This window comes from Lepus europaeus, chromosome 3 (genome assembly GCF_033115175.1).
Source record: "Lepus europaeus isolate LE1 chromosome 3, mLepTim1.pri, whole genome shotgun sequence".
Classification (NCBI taxonomy): Eukaryota; Metazoa; Chordata; class Mammalia; order Lagomorpha; family Leporidae; genus Lepus; species Lepus europaeus.
Genome location: NC_084829.1, coordinates 104,838,031 through 104,855,476, shown reverse-complemented (window position 1 = coordinate 104,855,476; position 17,446 = coordinate 104,838,031).

Here is a 17,446-nt window from a genome sequence, read left to right as displayed (position 1 = left end):
GAAGGAGAGCTTTGTGCTTTCTCCCTTCCATTCTCTGTTTACATCAATGCATGAGACTAACGTGTTTGCCCTTGTAGGAGTATTTATGTGTTCAAAGGAAGACCATTGGGAGAAGGTAATGATTAACTCCAAGAGATGGCTAACTTAATGGTGGGCTTTCAGGCACCAGAAGAGGTACTTCAGGTCAGGGGAGGGTCAAGAGAAGCTTCCAGAGTATTCCAGACTGAATGGGTAGAAATGAGTGATAAACCCCTAGGAGGCATTTCTACTAGTACACCTGTGTGGTCATCAGCTTTTGGTGTTTTGCTCCTGTGATGGGAAAAATCAGCCTCCTGGTTTCCAACAGATAAGAAGAATTCGTTTTCCAGGGCCTGTCTCCTCCTCTCAAGCTGACAGTGGGAGTAGCAGGAAAGAGATTCCTTGGCCAAACAGGCAGCTTTCCCCTTCATGTTGGAAACCAGAGCAGAAAGCAAGAAAAGGAGCAGCAAGGACAGCGAGTGCTAAAGCGAGGGTGAACGGAGAAGAGCAGAGTAGAGGGGGAGGACAGAGGAGCCACCCGTAGTGGAAACTGGGCACACAGCGGGGACAAGGGGAGGGGAGGCGCAGCCAAAAGAGACGGGGCAGTAGAGGAAGCCTGGAGGCAAAGGCCATTGTGTATTTGGCTCCATAGCCTGAGAGTCTCCTTGCCCCTTGCTCTGGTCCATTTTGCGTTTGCTAGTACAGGTGACTTGAGTCTACACAATTTATGAACAGCAGAGGTCTATTGGCCCATGGTTCTGGAGAATGGGAAGTCCAAGAGCATGGCGGCAGCCTCTGGTGAGGGCCTCTGTGCTGAGTCATCTCGTGGGAGAAGGTGGAAGGGTAAGAGGCACAAGGGCAAGAGGAGGCTGAACTCTTTTTTTTTTTTTTTTTTTTGGATTTATTTATTAGAAAGAAAGTTACACAGAGAGAAGGAGAGGCAGAGAGAGAGAAGGTCTTCCATCCACTGGTTCACTCCCAAATTGGCTGCAATGGCAGGAGCCAGGAGCCTCTTCCAGGTCTCCCACATGGGTGCAGGGACCCAAGGACTTGGGCCATCTTCTACTGTTTTCCCAGGCCACAACAGAGAGCTGGATTGGAAGAGGAGCATCCGGGACATGAACCAGCACCCATATGGAATGCCGGCACTGCAGATGGCAACTTTACCCATTCTGCCACATGGTGGGGGCAGCAAGTGCATTGTTTTGGAAATTAACCCACCCCTGTGATAACAGCATCCCTCTGTACATGAGATCTCTGACCTTGTTGCCTGATTGCCTCTTTTTCGGCCCCACCTCCCAACACGGTTGCGCTGGGAATTAAATTTCCAGCCCATGAACTTTGGGGGGACGCATGCAAACCCTAGTACCCCTCAAGGTGCAAGTGGGGCAGATACATGGCCTCCGGTCCTTCCCCTCTGGTCTCCAAGCCTCCCATCCCCTCTTCTCTGCCTACAGTAGCACAGTAGTTTTCTTAAAATCTCATCATGAAATTATTCCTCAGTTTGAAATCATTTAATGGTGCGACACTATCTCCTTTTAAAAGACCAAGGTCTTTCTTGTGGCCTCTAAGAGCCTTTCATGATTGGTCCCTGCTTTCTCCCAGCCTCACATATTTTGCAAATGACAAGTGGCTCTGTTTAGTAAGCTTTAGTTATAATCCTTTTTACAAATTTGGCCGTGAGTTCCCCTTTAAGAAGTGTCAGAGGGTGCTGGCTTTATTTATACAACCCAAGCCCTGGAGGAAGAAGGGAGTGAATGCCTGTCAGTGCAGCAGGTGCCCCAGCAGGCCGCCTGGACGTCACCTGCTGAGTAGGGACAGGAAGTTGGGCTAACCTAACTTAGACTTGATTATACTCTGACCCTATGCCTTTCATCAAGAATCCTGATCTGACACAGGAAGTCTTCTCCAATTCCTGGCCACCTTTCTTGATCCATTTCAAATATCATCTTTCCCTGTCTATGTCTCTCTCTATTATTTAGTTTGAAAATCAGTATGGGAGAGAGAGAGATCTTCCATCCACTGATTCACTCCTCCAAATGGCCACAGTGGCCAGCACTGGACCAGGCCAAAACCAGGAGCTTCTTCTGTGTCTCCCAGGTGGGTGGCAGAGGCCCAAGCACTTGGGCCATCCTCCGCTGCTTTCCCAGGTACATTAGCAGGGAGCTGGATCAGAAGTGGAGCAGCTGGGACTCAAACCAGCACCCATTTGGTATAAAGCCTCTGATGCTGGCTTCACCCCCAGGCCACAACACCAACCCAAATACCACCTCTCGTAAAGGCCATTCAGGCTCAGGAATAAGGTTTTCTGGTATGTTGGCAGCATCTCTGGGTTGTGAGGATAATGAGGAATTTGGGATGGTAACATGAGGGGATGCCAGTGGTTCAAGGTCCAGCCTCAGGGGCCCTGCCAGCACACAGAAGCACAACAGCTCTATTGGCCGTTGGCGGCTGCAATGAAATGGAAAACCTTTCAGGATGGTTCTAGGCGGCTAGTTCCTTTAGAGCAGGAACTGCCCGAGGATATGGAGGAACTACATCAGGTGCCCCAGGGAAGAGCCCCAGCCTGGATTAGGCAAGTGAATCAGATCCCAGTCACGCAGGCCGAATCGACCCACCAGGGCAGGTTCTGGAGGGGTGGAAAGTCTGTGGGTCTCCAGGTGCTAAAGACTCGGTGGTTGCTCCATCAGTGAGCTCTCAACAGACTGTTGATTCAGCCTGACCAGCACCAGATGGATGGTGCTAGTATCACGCTGGCCAGAGCTCAGGAACTGGGTGTGGCTAAGCTGCAGGGGCAGGAGCTGGGCTTCCTCTGGGATCATCATCTATGTTCTCCTACTGTAAGTAACCCCTGCAGCGTGTCACACGGGCCCCGGGCACACACTGCAAATGGGAGCTGAGCTGTCTGCAAGTGTGTGTTACACTCGCTAATCCAGCCCTCTCTATTTCCTGCATCACTGATCAGGACCCCTCTTCCTCTATGCCTCATAAAAGGTGAACATAGCCACTCCCTGTTTGGGCTGGGAAGTAGCCCGGGACCCACAAGAAATAGAGGAAGGTACATGGGAGCCCCCACCTGCCTTCGCAGGGTCCTCAGGAAAAGCGGTCCGCGCCTGCTTCCTTTCTGCCTCCCATCAGTGGAAAAAACTTGATGTGGTTGCCATGGAGACCAGCCACTGACTTCAGAGTGCCTGTTTATTAAAGATGAAAGGAATGTATGCCTAGCCGATCGGAGCAGCTGTCAGGGGCAGATTCGGCTGTGAGTAAAGGAAGGCGCTAATTTCCAGGCGTGATCGCTCACTTGAGGGAGGGAGGAGGCGAGAGAGGGGGGCAGGGAGACGCCCCGCTTCATGTCCTGAGCTTAGCTGGCCGGTGCTGCTGAGGTCTGCCCTGGGCCAGCATTGCTTGTTCAGTTGTTTTTGTTGTTTGTTTTATAATAGCAGGGTCACTGTACTTCTATCCCCCCGTCACTCCTGCTGTAAATGCATAGCCTCTTAGTAGTGCGATGGATCTATTAGGCATTGTGGGCAAGCCCAGGAAACCCAAACCCTGCTATGACGTGGTTTCCTTTGGAAATTGGGTTCTGGATTCCAAGCCACCTACTTAAAAATGCGGCAGTCTGTTTATCCATTCAACAGTGTGCGCCAGGTGTGCGAGAGAGGTGCTGGTGTTGAGCAATGCAAGGGACTTGGTGTCGTGTGTGTGCTCACACAGGTGGGAGGGAGGTGGTCACCTGAGAGGGTGATCCATGTGAAGGAAGGCAGGGGTGGGCATTTGGCACAGTGGTTAAGACACCAGTTAGGGTGCCCACATCCCATATTGGAGTACCTGGGTTCCTTTTCCAGCTCTGCTCCCAATTCCAGCATTCTGCCGACAGGCACTCTAGGAGATAGCAGGTGATAGCTCAAGTAGTTGGGTCCTTGCCACCCATGTGTGAGACCCAGATGGAGGCTCTGACTTTAGCTCAGCCCATTTCCAGCTATTGCAAAAATTTAGGGGTGTGAGCCAGTGGACGAGAGTGCTCTCTCTAGCTTTCAGTCTGTTATTCTCTCTCTCTCTCTGCCTCTCAAGTAAATAGAAAGAAAATTTTTAAAGGGGAGGTGGTGAGAGGTTCTGTGATCGTCAGAAAAATTGGCACATTTGCCTTTTCCTTTTGTTCTTTTAATTTGTTCAAGAGTAAAATCTGAGAGGAAGCTTGAATTCTGAGATTCACTGTGTTTTCCAAAAATCAAGCAAACAGTGTTAATCACTGCTGGTTGGAAGGAAGAGAGCAGTGCCCACACAGTGGTGCTTTAAGACCAACAAGCCAGCCGGCGCCGCGGCTCACTAGGCTAATCCTCTGCCTTGCAGCGCCGGCACACCGGGTTCTAGTCCCGTTGGGGCGCTGGATTCTGTCCCGGTTGCCCCTCTTCCAGGCCAGCTCTCTGCTGTGGCCAGGGAGTGCAGTGGAGGATGGCTCAAGTGCTTGGGCCCTGCACCCCATGGGAGACCAGGAGAAGCACCTGGCTCCTGGCTTCGGATCAGCATGGTGCGCCGGCCGCAGCGCACCAGCCGTGGCAGCCATTGGAGGGTGAACCAATGGCAAAAAGGAAGACCTTTCTCTCTCTGTCTCTCTCACTATCCACTCTGTCAAAAAAAAAAAAAAAAAAAAAAAAGACCAACAAGCCAAGCATGGGGCCAAGGGGGACAGGGAAGAGGCTGCTGGCAGCTGCCCGTCATGGGCAGAAGCAAGGGTCTAGCTCTGGCCATATGGTCATCTTGCCGAACCACTTTCCTCATCTGCAAATGGAAAAGGAGCAAGTTGATCCTCTCCTATTCAAAATACTCTTAAAGATTTATCTATCTATTTGAAAGGCGGAGTTACAGAGAGAGAGAAAAAGGGGGGGAGGCAGAAGCAGAGAGAGAGAGAGGTCTTCCATCTGCTGGTTTATTTCCCAAATGACCGCAATGGCCAGGGCTGAGCCAGACCAAAGCCAGGGGCCAGGAGCATCTGGGTCTCCCACGCGGGTGCAGAGGCCCAAGTACTTGGGCCATCCTCCACTGCTTTCCCAGGCCACAGCAGGGAGCTGGATCAGAAGTGGAGCAGCCAGGACTCAACCAGCACCCATATGGGGGGCCGGCGCTGTAGATGGCAGCTTAACTCGCCACGCCACGCCACAACGCCAGCCCCATTCTTCTGTTCTTAGCACGGATTTCCGTTATAGGCTTCCATAAACAGAAAGTACTCGTAACTTTGAGCATCTGAGCAAGGGTTAACCCCAGTCAGGGTCTCTGTTAAAACACAAGCACAACCTGTGCCTGTGGTCAAAGTTGTCTCCGGCTAGAACAGATGCTTGTTTCGAGTTGGTCTCTCCGCGTCTGGTCTCGGGGTTTATGTGGTCGCCTGGCCAGAAGCTCCTAGCCTGTTTCCCCTGAGCTGCTTGGTGTTTGGGAACAAAGCTGGAGTATGTTTCTTAGGAGCAAGATATGGTGCATCTAGAACCCAGCTCAGCCTGGGAAAGAAAGGAAGTTTCAGGGCAGCTGTCGTCAGGCCTGCCCTAAGCCATCTCTAAGTGGTATTTCGCAGCCTCTCTGTGCCTGTGGCTGGTAGGACTGCGATCCTGAAGCAGTGTGATGCCTTCTGCTCCCCCTCCTGCCCTCCTGCATTCATCCAGGAAACATTTGGCCCCACAAAGCTGGTGCAGGTCTGATGCATACAGGTTTCACTGAAAGAAATCCAAGTCCCGTTCATGAGATGCCAATGTCGTTTATAACATACTACATTTAAAGAACAAGTGTATGCCAACTGGACCAAACAGAAGGGAAGAAGACACACTATCCGTTAATTTATCCATTCACTCATTGATCCATTAATTCTTTTTTTAAACAAAGATTTATCTCTTTATTTGAAAGGCTGAGTTACAGAGAGGCAGAGGCAGAGGAAGGAAGAGAGAGAGGTCTTCCATCTGCCGGTTCACTCCCCAGATGACCACAATGGCGGGAGCTGTGCCAATCTCAAGGCAGGAGCCAGGAGCTTCTTCCAGGTCTCCCACGTGAGTGCAGGGGCCCAAGGACTTTGGCCATCCTCTACTGCTTTCCCAGGCCATAGCAGAGAGCTGGATTGGAAGTGGAGCAGGTGGGACTCAACCAGTGCCCACATGGGATGCCAGCACTGCAGGCGGTGGCTTTACCTGCTGCACCACAGTGCAGGTCCCAATCCATTAATTCTTGTAGGCACTTACTATGGGTCAGCCACTGTCCTAAGTATAAACCTTTCTAGATGATACAATTCACCCATTTTACATGTATACTTTGATGTGTTTTTGCAAATGCAAAAGTGTAACCACCACCATAATCAAGACAGAAAATCGATCTATTCCCCAAAAAACTTGGCTCAGGCTGCTTTGCAGTCAATCTCCTCCCCCACCCCCAACCACTGGCAACCACGGATCTGTTTTCTGTCACTGAGTTTTGCCTTTTCTACAAAGAACGTGCATTTTAGTAGCAAATACAGCCGAATGCAAAGACATGTGCATTCCTCCCAAAGGAGGAGGGAGCATTGAAATGGGGCACAGAGGTCCAGAAGGGGCTTCTCTGCCGAGCTCTGAAGGGCCAGGTGAGGAGTGCGAGCCAGCAGCCTTGCAAGCCCGTGGCAAGGGTGGACACAGAGGCCAAGCAGAGAGAGCCTGCAAGGCAGTTTCCTTCGGGCCCTCCAGGTTCTCATGGTGTAGGAGAGGGGAGGAGTGGCAAGTCAAGAATCCGAGGAGAGGAACCAGCTGGAACAATGAAGTTCTTTATAAGCCTTGTTTGGCCTTTATTTCCCAGAGGGAGTCAGTGACTGGATCTTAGGCAGGAAAGTGACAGTGCATTTTAGAAAGGTTGCTCTCCTCTGGCGTAGGAACCAGACGGAGGGTAAGGCAGGAGGTTGGGCCCCCATGAGGAGCTGGATGCAGTGATCCCGGTGAGAGATGCTGGGAGCCTCTGCTGGGATAGAGGCAGGGAGTGAGAATGAAGAGGAGTGGATAGCCATGCAAAAGACCGGGGAGGCGGAAGTCCTAGGGCTTGGTAACTTAATGGACAGTGGGGAGGGTGAGAGGGAAAAGCCTAAAGCCTCAAACCACGATTCCCTGGTTTGTAGGTCTGGACCCCAGTAGAAGATGGTGATGTCACCGAGGTAAAGAAAGCTATTGGGGGAGCCTGTTGGAGAGGTGGGGAGAGGATGCCATGGTTTCTGTTTCGGACATGCTGAGTGACATCAGGCAGCTGTTGGATGTGTGGGACTAGATCTCAGGAAAGAAATCCCCACTGAGTGTATCCACCTGTCTCTACGGATGCCTCCAGGCTCTTCCGTGGCATTGACCTGCAGAAAATCAGAGTTTATTCTTCCAGGTAGAATGTTGTCCCATAGGATTTCCATAAGATTTGCGTCTTCTATAAAATTTGGCCTAGAGACAGTTGTTTCCATGTTAACACATCTTTGGAAAACTGGGAAAGGATTACACACTTTATGGTTATTCTTCGCTTGCCTTTGCATCTGCCCACACAATCCACCTGTTGATGCTTGAGTATCTCCTAGATGAGGAAAGAGAATTGGAGGGAAGTGAGCACAGCCAGGCCCACTGAGCTTTCTAATCCTGCATCGCCCAGGAATCTGGATGGTAAATGTGGAGCCCCATGGAGAGCTCACCATCCACAGTACCCCTCAAATCAAGAGCACTCACCCTAAGAGACGCCAGTGCCAAATGTATTCTAATCCATGACCACCAGAATATTGCCCAGGGCCAGGGCAAGACCATCAGGGTTAACCAAGTATTATTGGATTCAGGTACCAAGTATCTACTGCACCATGTCTGGCGTTCATTTTTTCAGTGTCAGACAATATCGTAGGAAGGGATGACTTGCTGGGACAGGTGCTCCAAGCATCTGAGGGAGAACTTTGGCTTAAAGTCAGGGTGGTAAAGGCTGAGCTGAGAGAAGAGGCACAGTGTGGTCCCAGCAGCCTCCCTGCCCCCCATACAAAGTAGCAGAAATTCCCTGGTGGGCAGGCCAAAATGGGATATACCATGAGGGAATGGAAAGGGGTCGGAACAATACAACCTGCCCACAGTGCTTTTAACAGCTTTGACTAGTCCATAAAAAAAGTCAGAAAGGATTTAAAGATTGCTGATTACTCAGAACTTCACAAGTAGTGTCTCCGATACATACTGCTGTTCCTTATATTACCCAGGTATTGGAAAAACTCTCCTCCTCTCAGGGCTGCCCCAGGTGTATCTGCATAGTCTGACTGTGTGTCACGGCCTGCTGGCCTGCGACCTCACCCTGTTCTCATTTCTTACAGCCCTGCGTGGTTTCATTGTGCCGATGATGTCATACTAAGTGGTGAAGGTCATGCTCTCTTACAGTACAAAGTCTGCCCCCACCTCCAGTGAGGGGACAGAAGATTATTTCCTCCCCCCAGATTCAGGGTTCTAGACTAACCATACAGTTTCTTGGGGGTAGTTTGTTCAGGCAAGACCCCTTAATAATAGGAATAGTGCTTGATAAAGTACAAACGTTCCCTATGCCTCAGACCAAAAAAAAAAAAAGAAAAGAAAAAAGGACATACAGGTTCTTGTGGCATTCTTGGGTTATTGGCTAGCTTTCATCCCCTATTTAACTCCATGCCTTCACCTGTGACATGGGCTAATTTAAAGGGGAACACATGGGACTTGGGCAACCCCCCCCAACAGAAAGCATTTGAAAAGACAAAGGTTCGATAGCATAGGCAGTGGGTATCCCTCTGCCTGGTATGTCAGTCAGTGGATGTCACCAGTAGAGCTGATGCTCTGGCTTGGGCCCTCTGGGTTTCTGGGCACAGCTCTGGAAGGGAGCAGAAACGTCTCTAGAGCACCAGTTCCTAGGGGAGCGCGATGTCCTGTGACAGGTGGAGACACTGAACAAGACTTTCCCGGTCACAGTGCCCACAGACCTCCCTATCAGGGCGTGGGCAGCCGACCTGTTTCACCAGCCTCTGTAACAGCAGGCCCCTGCACAGCCTACTGCCTGAAATAAGCGTCCTGTCCACCTGCTCACCGACTCCAGTTACTTAGGAAACCACCTCAGCACCACAGCTGGCTGTCTCACTGCCTGTGTTCTCACAATCACAACAGGGGTGGCTCCCAGACCCCCAAATGCTAGGCCTAAGATGGGTCCAGCAAGGGGAACCCAAGTGTCTGGACTGTGCCGTGGTACAACCTGTCATTGGACCCGGCCTGGGTTGAGGGTTGTACATGGATCAGAGTAGCCAAGGGCAGAGCTACAGGTGGCGTGGCTGGCAGTGACTTAGGAGCCACAGCCTCTGGTTGTTTGTCTGACAATTGGGGGGCAGTGTACCGAGGCCTTACACTGCAGATGGCACAAAGGTGCACAGAACAATACGTCTGTGCCAGGGCGGCTTCTCTGGGGACCCATCATGCAGCAATAAACCTGGGATCTGCTCCAGGGGCCTGGGCACTCCTAATTGTGTATCACACACCTGCTCATGCTGAGACCCCTGCCCCTGGAAACATGGAGGCAGACGCCTGACTGAGGCGCAGGCCTGATCCTGACCCAAGAGCAGATGCGGCTGCATTTTATCTTAGTAGCACAGCTTCAAAAGACCCCAGTGGAAACAGCAGCAGAAACAGCATCAGGCCACAGCTCTGGGCAAAGAAGAAAGGTTTAGTGGAGATTTGTCATGGCAGATCCGCACTGTGCAGCGACACAGTGCTCTGTCAGACCACACAGTGGCAGCAGTTGGGGGCAGGTGCAGTGGGGCACACCACCAACGCTGGCCAACAGGATGGGGGAACTTACCAGTGGACTTACTAGTGCTGGAGGGGGGTGGCCTGTGGCAAAAGGGGAAAGATTACCACCGAAATGTGAGGGGACTTCGTAGAAAACGGAATTAAAAGGCTTATTTTTGGTGCAAAAAAAGTTGAGATCCATGCACAGTTTTTCATAAAAAGTTCATGGAAAATGTGTATTACCCAAAAAAAAAAAAGAAATAAAAAAAAACTATGCGTGGATTTCAGTTTTGTTTTTTGTATGAAAATATGTCTATCTTTTAATTCCATTTTTGCAAAGACTTCTTGAAGTACCCTCGTGTAGGGACTTGGTGGCAGCCACCATCCAATGTCAGGTATGCTTGTGCCTCCAGCCCTGCCACTTGTCCCACATGCAGGGACAGATACACTGAGGTGTCAAGCTGTGTGGGATGGACAGATTACACTGGCCTTGCCAAACAGTGAAGAACATAAGTATGCTTTAACCTATGAGGTCACGGCTGCTGGCCTTACACACAAGCCCTTCCTAGCAAGAGAGCTCATGAAATAGATGGTCTCGTAGTTGCCCTTGCCTCCTTGGTAGTGACCAAGGCATCTGTTTTGCAAGATGTGCTGCATAGTATTGGGATTATTTTATATTTTTTAAAGGTTTAAAAGCACGATTTATTACAGTCAGAGACCTCCAGCCCAAGTGGCATCGATGTATTGGGTTTCAGCACATGATATATCATAGCACTTCCATCTGTCACGTAACTCCCAGGCAACAGGGTTGCTGAAGAAAAAAAAACCCAACTTATTAAAAACTCCAAGTACGGGCTCCAATAGGTAAACACACCTTCACCAGCTGGACTGAAGTCCTGGGAAAAGCATTTATAGATTTAAACCTATAAATGCCTGCCCCTCATGAGTACCTGGGGGCTCCAGCCCCAAACACCTTCCACGTCCAAGTTCACATCCAGATGCCGTGTTGCTGGAGCTGGCGCATGCACAGAAAGCATTACTGTGCAAACACTAAGCCCAGGAGAGGGGACAATTAACTGTGGACTCAAATGGTCTAATTCCCCCAGGGTGGATGGGATGTTTATAGCCACCACACACCTAAGTTGGTCCCCACTGATGGATGTGACTTATGCTCTGAGTGGGCTAAAAGAAATGTTTTGGGCAAGAAAGTCAGCCTCTAGGCATGCCATGCTGTTTCACTGTTTTAGGATCAGCAATGACCCCATCCTGTTGGCCAGCATTGGTGGTGTGCCCCACTGCACCTGCCTCCAGCTGCTGCTGCTGTGTGGTCCAACGGAGCACTGTCTTGCTGGATCTGCCATGACACACTTCTACTAAACTTTTTTTCTTTGCCCAGAGCTGTGGCCCGATGCTGTTTTTGCTGCTCTTTCCACTGGGGTCTTCTTCTGACGCCGTGCTTCTAAGATACAATGTGGTCTGTTACATCCCTGATGACAACACCAACATCACAAACCTCACATCACACATAAAACCCAAACCTGTGCTCTCTCTGACCTTATCCCTTTCTTGGGAGAGATACTAAGTCATTGGTTTGGTTCCTGGTCCTCTTGGTGGGAAAAGCTGATTGTTACTGTGATTTTCAGTCACCATTTGTCTCTTTTCTTGCATGTGTCTTTATTGCTGCTCTGAGTGCTGCCTATAACCAGACAAGGGGCTCCGTGACACAGCACCAAGATAATGTTCTAACTCCCTCGCAGGCTCAGGGCACATCTCAGAAGCTGGGAATACGCGAGGTTGTAATAGTCAGCTACAAGGGGTGGATGAGGGGATTCAGTTCCACACAACTGCAGTCATTTGGTGATAACCAACACTTTGCCCTTTAAGTGACCCTGGCAGTCATCCCGATCCCTACGGGATAAAGTCACTAAGATAACCTTCCAAGTGGTTTTGTGCTGGGTACTGACACCTGGAGTGTTTCTTATCTGATACCTGGAATGTTCACATTTCTTGAGAAAGTCCAGGCACTTTCCTTTTAGCCATGGGCAACCTTTGTCTATAAACTCTTCTCCTCCTGCCTCATTGCCCAGGGATTCTCCGTCCTGCTGTCACCTGCTGTCCATAACCCCTCACAGATCGCCCTCTGCGTAACCCTGGATTTGGCTACCTCCGTCTTTGGTCTGTTAGCATCTTCTGCCATTGGCCACTGGTTCTCATACTCCAGGGTTTTTCTGAAACAGAATTCTGTACTTATTCTCTTTTAGGTGGAATTTCTATGAGTTTCTTGGCCTCAAACAGTGACCGTACAGTCTCCCCTCCACACAGCTCTGCTCTATGCTAAAACAAGGTCAGGTCTTTTCCTAGTCGTTTTTTGCCCTGGAGCAGCACTGAGATTTGGGTTCCTTTAACAAAACAAAACGGAGTGGGATGGGTTTCTGTGCTGGTTGGGTCTGAGTGTCAGTTTGAGCTAACAGATGCCCTCATAGTTCATAAAACATTAAGTCTGGGGTGTCTGTGGGGGCGTTTCTGAATGAGATTAGCATTTGAATTGGTGGATCCAGTGAGTAAAGAAGATCACCCACAGGCATGCAGGTCAGGATTCTCCGATCTCTCGAGGGCCCAGATAGCACAAAAAGGCAGAGCAAGAACAAATCTGGTGTGTGCTGGAGCTGGTGAACCCATCCGCTCCTGCCCTTGGACTTCAGCCCTCCTGGTTCCTGCACGTCCGGACTCAGACTGGGACTCACGTCATTGGCTCTCCTCCAGCTCGCAGATGAGGGGGCTTCTTAGCCTCTTTATCCTGGGAGCCAAGCTCTAATAAATCTTTCTCCATATCTATGTTATTTATGTATATCCTATTGGGTCTGTTTCCTGGACAACCCTAATACAGTTTTCTTAATACCTTCCTGTTTGAAAGAGAAAAGGAGGTTAGAGAGGACAAGATTGTCCTTTGACCCTTTGCTCTACTTGTAGGCCCTGTTTACTGAAACACTTCCATGGGCTTCATTTGACAACATGGGTTGCCCCTGTTGCAGTCTCGGTCCCTGCCCATGTGAGCAGCAATGCCTGACTTGAAGCCAGTCCTCTGCCTCCACCAGACAGCAGATGCGAGGGGTCAGCTGGCTTTGTAGGCCTTAGGTCTTTCCATTCAGCAACTATCATAATGATCGGTTGTTTGTTTTTCTTGGAAATATAAGCACCAAGGAGATCGTGCCACATTTGCTTTCTTGTCACCCAGGTCCTTACTTTTCTTTGTCCCAGACTAAGTGTGTTTTCCTCTCTTCCCTGCGTAGGGAGGGACAAGGCACCCAGTCTATCGTGGCTGTGTTTGATCTCCCCAAAACTGCTATCACTTCACCAACACACACATACTTCTGACAACCAGGCCAAGGAGAACGAGAAGGGGGACTGTCCTATTCTGGGGAACACTTTGTGACAGCTTGCTTGTCATACCAGTGTTAAAAGCTGCCTCATCAGGCCCTTCGAACACAGCTAGCCTCATTGCCGATACCTGCTCAGTACCCTGAGCTGATCCTAAGAAGCTCCTGCAAGGCGTGCTCCGTCTCCTGCCAGCCACTGCATGTCGGGTCCTTGCCCTCTGCAGCATAAGCGGTCGGGCACAAAAGCAGGGCTCATGGGTCTGAGAATCCTCTTCTCCATCCATCTCAGCGCTGTCCTCCTCCCTGGCTGTTTTACCCTCACCTCTGCGGCCACTGGTACATCAGTCAGAACAGCCTACAGCAATGCGCATCCCACCGCAGTGGCGATCTGCTGCCCTCCTGACCTCAGTGGGTTAGGTGACCTTCAGGCAACAAGGGCTCCAAACCCAACAGCGCTTTTCAGGATGTCCCTGTGCTCACACAGCAGGCTGCAAGCATCCAGCATAAGGACCCTCCCTATCCTGGGATTTCCTCTACGGAAGCATCGTTCCTCTTGCCCATTTCCTCGGTCCCTTGGCTGGCTCACCAATTGTTTTGGAAAACTCCAGTGTTGGAAAACAGGCTACCATGGGCAGAAGGTGCCATGAGACCACAGAAAGAGCCAAAGAAAAGACAGGATTACATAGAAGCATGTCTCGGGCAGTTGTAAGATGGGCTTCCCATGCCACAAGACAGGAGGAAAGGCTTTTTATAGACACAGGTTGCCCATGGCTACCCAAAGTATCCCTGGATTTTTTTCAAGAAATATTAATATTCCAGGTATCAGAAAAGAAACATTCCAGGTGCCAGCACCCAGGATGAAACAGTTGGCAGATTTTGTTTTTTTTTTTTATTTAAAGATTTATTTATTTATTTGGAAGTCAGAGTTACACACAGAGAGAAGGAGAAGCAGAGAGAGAGAGAGAGAGGTCTTCCATCTGCTGGTTCACTCCCCAATTGGCTGCAATGACTGGAGCTGTGCTGATCCTAAGGCAGGAGCCAGGAGCTTCTTCCAGTCTCCCATGTGAGCGCAGGGACCCAAAAACTTGGGCCATCTTCTACTGCTTTCCCAGACCATAACAGAGAGCTGGATTGCAAGTGGAGCAGCTGGGACTCGAACTGGTGCCCATATGGAATGCCGGCACTGCAGGTGGTAGCTTTATCTGCTATGCCACAGCGCCGGCCCTGGCAGATTTCCTTAATGACTTTGTTTATTCTGTTGGGTTTAGGATGACTGTCAGCAACATGACGGTTATGACCAAGATGGCTACCGTCAAGAAAAACTGGATCCTGACAAGTTCTGTAAGCAGTCGCATAACTTTGAGAGTTCACGATCTAACATTCTAAAGCCCATTCTTGTGTTGTTCCTGTGGATGTCTGAGAGGGGTCTGTAGATTCACAGTTCACGGGCCGTCTTCTCCTGGGTCTCCTTGTCATGGAGGGAAGAGAACCGCAGAGCTCATATTCCCAAAGGCAGAAACCATCTTCTCTCATCTCAGCAAGGACGTGGCAACTGTGATTTCCTCAGGCACGTATCGGCTTCCCGAAGTCTCAAGGGAGACAACTCTGTGCTGAAGCAGTGGCTGTCTTACTGCCCCATGCCTAAGAGGATGGAAAAAGACTCCAGGCCACCCACATACAGACTGAATTGTGCGCAGTTGTCCGGCCTGGCTGCGACCTCCAGGACATTGCACAGTTGACTCTTTCCTTGGCTCTCCCTTAGGCTATCACTCAACCAGGCCTCCTCTTGGCCAGCCCTCTGAGGCCCTTTTAAACTATTTTTGCTTGGGTTGTAACATCAGTCGCATTCTTCTTGCATCCATGACTCCGTTTTCCAAAGGGGTTATGTCAAGGGAAATTTAACACCCACTGTTCTCGTTATTTGCTCGTTGGCTTGCTCAGTCATCAAAAGACCAGAGCTATCTGATACTTCGGAACGTAGTTTTCCCCCTCTGATGATGTGTCAGGGGAAGGGGAGATGGCCCTTGTGCCAGGTGACTGGGTTTTATCCCCATTTCTACTGTTGACTCAGTACGTGCCCTTGGGTAAGGCACTGAGCCTCTTCCTGCTTCGGTCTCTGGGGATGAAATGTGCCAACTGCATCTGAGGATTTGAACCCCAGTACCCTCCAGGATAAAAATAGGAGGGGACCAGGTGTCCATGTGGCCCCAGACTAATGGGAGGAGGATGACCACGAGCCCTTGAGCTGCAAATTCCGTAATAGGGTCAGATCACACCAGTGGCCTGCACGATAAATCCCAGTACTTGAATGTTTTTCCAGCAGGAAGAAGGAACTGTTTGAATCTCCCACTCCCAGATGTTCTGTCTCTCTGTGTCTCTCTTCTCTGTCATTCTTGCTGCTTGATACTTGCATGGTCACTTGCTTCCTGGACCATAAGCTTCTGCAGGGTGGAGACCATGCAACCCTGAACCCCCAGTGTCCAGCACGTGCCTGCCCAATGGAAGTGATGTAAGAAAGGTGTGCCAAGTGGGCAAATGAATGAATGAACGCTGCAGCCTCTGGAGACTATGCCATCTTTGCACCCCCGAGGTTGGCCAGCCAGGTCGTGGCTCTGAGCAGCCCCATCTCCCCCTTCATGTTATCACGAAAGCACCTGTTGGCACAAGTGCTGCCACACATGTGCATTTATTAGGAGGAAAAGTCCAAACATGTTCTCGTAGCTGGTTCTGTAAACTCAGGGAAGTTCCAATTCCCTGACATTTCAGGTCCCTGCTTTATTTTTTTACTTTATTTTTTTGACAGGCAGAGTTAGAGAGAAAGAAACAGAGAGAAAGGTCTTCCTTCTGTTAGTTCACCCCCCAAATGGCCACTACGGCCGGCGCTGCGCCTATCCGAAGCCAGGAGCCAGATGCTTCTTCCTGGTCTCCCATGTGGGTGCAGGGCCCAAGCACTTGGGCCATCTTCCACTGCCTTCCCAGGCCACAGCAGAGAGCTGGACTGGAAGAGGAGCAATCGGGACAGAATCCAGCACCCTGACTGGGACTAGAACCTGGAGTGCTGGCGCCACAGGCGGAGGATTAGCCTAGTGAGCCACGGCGCCAGCCAGGTGCGTGCTTTATACTTTGTACAAAATACTCTTTAAGGGTGAAAGGATGATATTCTAAAGGCCAGATTTTAATTAGCATCAAGTGAACTGAATTCATAGCTGAACATAGGACCGTTTCAGAATTATTCTTCCCATGTCCTTCTAAAAGGTGACAAGTGAGGGGCTGGCTGGAAGCACACATTGAGCTTATGTAAGAGTGTGAGTGTCCCTGACATGTTAGCCAACCCACTTGTCCATGTATTGTTGCCTTCAATAGTAGAGGAATAGTGAACAGACCATCAATTTTCCCAGTGAGAAGCCACTCCTATCACTGGTTACCTAAGTAACCAAGCTTCTGCTGTTGACTCTGATAAGGATGGATAAAGCACTGGGAGCAGCCACCTAAATCACTTTTTCATGGTGAACTAATGGAAGCCACAGAAGCAGCTCAGACTTTTAAAGAGCAATTAGAAATCCCCACGAGGCCCGCTCTCTGGAGAAGGGGAAGAGAGTGACTTGGCCCTCTAGGGCTTTCCTCTACTAGCTACTAGCAGTCCCCAGGGGAGCTCCTTCCCCAGGTGGAGTTGTCAATAGGCTGTAACTGTTGGTTCCCTCACAGCCTCCTTAGCTGGGTGGGAAACTTCAGGTTGAAGGGAAAGGTATCCGATGGGCCCAGAACACTTCGGTTCTGTGAACCAAGTGTCCTTACTTTTCCCCGTTTGCTTCCCATAAATGCTATGTCACGGTCAGCTGAAGTCATCTGTGGCCACTGCCCCAAATCATCACTCATCCCTCTGTTGCTACTTTCTCTAACCCTTCGTCTCCAGGCCCCATGCCCTGCACTGCCGGCCTCTGTGCAGTTAGGGGTGTAAGGTTGGGGGGTCTCAAGTTATTTGTACCACTACTGATCCTTTGCGTTGTTGTGGCTTATGTGTGTACCCAGAGTTGTATAAGATTGCCCACTGTATATGCATGTGTGCATACACACACACACACACACACCCCGTGCACATCCTGTAGAAGTGAGCCTCTGTCTTAGATATTTGTTTAACCCTCTAGTTTCGCACTGGGGTTAACAACTTGGAGCTCCTGCCTGGCCCCAGTGGGACTGGAGCCTCTCCCCACTGAAGTTCATCCAGTCACTGGTTCTCAGTAGACCATCACCAGATCCTGCCTGGTAGCTACTGGGAAAACCTTTGGATTCAATCCACAGCTTGAAGCT